The sequence below is a fragment of the Artemia franciscana genome, chromosome 5 (assembly GCF_032884065.1).
Source record: "Artemia franciscana chromosome 5, ASM3288406v1, whole genome shotgun sequence".
In the NCBI taxonomy this organism is placed as follows: domain Eukaryota; kingdom Metazoa; phylum Arthropoda; class Branchiopoda; order Anostraca; family Artemiidae; genus Artemia; species Artemia franciscana.
Window position 1 is genome coordinate 50,758,233 of NC_088867.1, and position 3,659 is coordinate 50,761,891.

Sequence of the window (3,659 nt, forward strand, 5' to 3'; positions counted from 1 at the left end):
TTTTTTGACAGTTGCAATCACCCAGTCCATTCCATCCTGCAATTCAGATGCAACAATTAGATAAAATCAAAACAGCCACCAAATCTATAATTTAATTTTCTTAAAATATAACTAATTTTCATTCTTATCTTCTTTTCATTTTTCTGTCTTTTCATGGTTATATTTCCTGTATATGCTATGACTAGTACAGGTTTGCACAATACAGTACTCTGGTATCCAATTAAAAGGAAATAGAAGTTTAAGTTGTCTTTATCAGAGAGAAAGAAGAGAGAGATAGAGAGAGAGCGAGCGAGAGTCAAGCGAGAGAGAGCAAGCGAATCAAATTCCAAGCATTCCAACCTTTATAAATATTCAGTTTTGTTTAATTGTTTAACTATCTTGAATTTTTTTACATCTGTTTAGTAGCTAGTATTGTACGCCACATTTATTCAAGTTTCAGTGCGAACTATCAATTTGGGTCATAAGTAAGTTCCAGGTATAAATTTCGAATATTCGTTTTACTCTTGATATTTCTTACAAGCACTTATCCTGTGTGTGTTCGGGAGGGGGGGGCGGTATTGAGTCTGAACTCCGCCTACTGCAAATTTTTCCTTGACTCATATAATGAACTAGAAAATGGAGGTAAAAAGCCCCCCCCCCCACAAAAAAAGAAATTCCCTTGGTACTTCTCCACCACACCCTGGACAAAAATCCTGGATACAATCCCGGTTTCTTATCAGTTTTGATGAATTGTAGTATTTCTAGTTTGTCCTGCAGTGTCTAAAAGAATATATCACAATTATTTCTTCGTTTTACTGTTGTAAAATATGCCTTAATATGCCGAAGATACATGTCTAATCTTTATTTCAATTTTAGGTGTTTTTGCTGAGATAAATTTTTTCTCTCTAGTTGATTATGCATAAGATATGCATAGTAATGAGAAACATAAAACTCTATTTACATAGTATCTGTGGACCAAAACGACCTCAGGATGGATAATTGGCACACAAAGCTACTGGTTTTATCAACAAATTTAAGAAAAGGAAAAAAAAAAGGAAATTGCTATCCTATATTTTCGTGTTAAAAAGTGTTCTGTAACTCCAATGACTTATTACCAGTTTCCTACACTCTTTAAGACCAGCTCTAAGCTATCCCACAAAGATGGATGAAACATTAGCGCGCAAGACCATTCATTTTCTGTTGCCTCAAACCTTACTGGAGGCACATTTAAAAGAATGGCTGAAAGAGCATAAATCATACTAGCAGGAGGAGGAGGGGGGTCAGTACAACACAAAAATAGATTTTTGTATGTGTTCTATGAATCTAAATGGATCATCTACAAGTGAAGACTAAGAACTTACCTTTATGCCATCCCCATTTACAGCACAACAGGCTTGAATTTGCCACACACGATCTGTTATACGATGAAGACCAAGTCCCTGAGCGATAATGCTTGCTTTCAAAGCTTTAGACAGGTCTTGCTTATTAGCATAGATTAGAAGAGGCACCTCTTTGAGCTTTTCTTCGTTTATGAGCTCGAACAATTCTTCACCGCTTTCTTCTAACCGATCAGTGTCGCTGCTGTCTATTACATATATCTGAAAATAATGAATGCAATTTTTAAAAGCCCTTTGTTATTTATTCCGACGATTTAAGCATATTCTAGTAAAGTGCATGTCTTTAAGTTCCCAATTCAAACCTGTCTATTGAATCGTTAATTTGTCCAAGGAGTCACAACTCTTATAAGGTCGGGATTACACATACAAGGAGTCACAGTCAGTCAGTAATAACAAAATTACTAAATTTCAATCACAACTAATGCATAAATAAATGCAATCAACGAACAAGTGCATCAATCAATAATTAATAGGACGTTCAGATTCGGCTAATACAACAGGTAATTAGGCTCAACTTATAATTTATTTTAAAGGGTTCGTAGGGTAGCACATATAATTTTTTTTACCCTTATTTAGGGGGAGGAGGGAAAGAGGGAGGAAGTAAACTTAATAAAAAGTTTAAGTACGATCTATCGCCATGTCAGATGATAGTCTAACATATTTTTTTGTGCGTGAGTCTCACAAAAAAATGATCATAAAAAATTGAAGTTCACAAGGGCGTATCCAGTATTTTTGTTAAGAGGGGGGTATCTTTTTGAAGGCATGTTTTGCAAAAAAAAAATCATTAAAAATCAGTTTATATGTATTTTAGCTACGATTTTACGAGTCAGACAGTTTTTTTTTTCTTTTTCTTTTTTTTTTTTTTTTTTTTTTTTTTTTTTTTTAGAGGGAGAGGTTTCAAACCATGAAACCCTCATCCTGGATACAACCTTGATGGTCTATCTTAGGTTTACAGCTGCCCTATTTTGAAAATATTAATGTTTCGCGTTTCCTATGGAATTTCACCTGTGCACATCGGTGTAAGAACATACGTTATGGCGGTTAGGCGGGAATGCTAAGTTACATACAACTGATGATAAGAACAAAACAGACTTGAAAGAGATAGATTTAAAAGGAAGGAAGTATTGTTGAAAAATCGCCATATTGATTAATTAGTTATTAGAGCCATGAGAATATAGATGAAATTTAAAGCCCCATTAAACCTCTGAAACTGAATGGATAGCAACAGCTACTACGGTGATATCAAAACAAAGCTCCTACTGTTGAAACGAAACTTTCAAAAAAGCAAAAGCGAAATTCTAAGCTTTAAGCAGTAAAGAGAGGAAGAAATACCATCCTTGTTTAGGATAATTTCTGTTTTTTCAACTCCTAATTCGTGGTCCAGACGTTTGACTAACGAGTTCATTTCTGCGCATTTTCAATCAGAGAATGACTCCTCACTATGCGATAAGAATTTTACGTTTGCGTTTACTTTATTTTTACGCTCACTTTACGTTCTTGTTTTTTTACTTCACAATAATAAAAAAACGATAATGTTAATGACTTTACATGTCTTTGACAAAAATAACGACTGAAATAAGGATAGGGATTCTGTTTTCAAGAATGAAGAAAAGGTTTCATCAGACCTTAAATATCACATCGTTTCAAATTCAATCTAGCATTAACTGAAATTCAGTTTCAATCTCAACTTCGATAAACACTAAATTTCGGGGAACACGAAATAAATTATAGAAAATTCACGTTCAATGTTTCATAGGGGACAGAATGGTCAAAAAAACGCTCTCGTGTGGAAGTGCCAACTTGCGCTATTTTTCTGTTCACTCATTTTTACTATGTATTTCAACACTTACTTACTTTTTAATGAGATATTTCAATACTTACTAAAACATCCGTATTTTCAAAGTAGTTCCTCCAGTATGGTCTGATCTTTTTCTGTCCACCAATATCCCAAACATTCAATTTAAATCCATCAGATTGAACAGATTTGATATTAAATCCTTGAGTTGGAGTAACTTGGGTAATATCCTCTAAGGCCAATTTTTTCAGAATTGTAGTTTTTCCGGCATTATCAAGGCCAAGCAATAATATTCTCAGTTCTTTTCCTTGACTTCCCCGGAGCTTCCGGAAGAGAGAAAGTAGTCCTTGGGTGAACTAGAAATAAAAATGGAAATTAGGCTAAGACTAACATAACAGACAGGTACAGAAGTCATAGTACAACTTAGGCTTAGATGAAAAGTTGTAATTATAGGTTATCATTAATAGATTATGCTTTAAATTTGAATT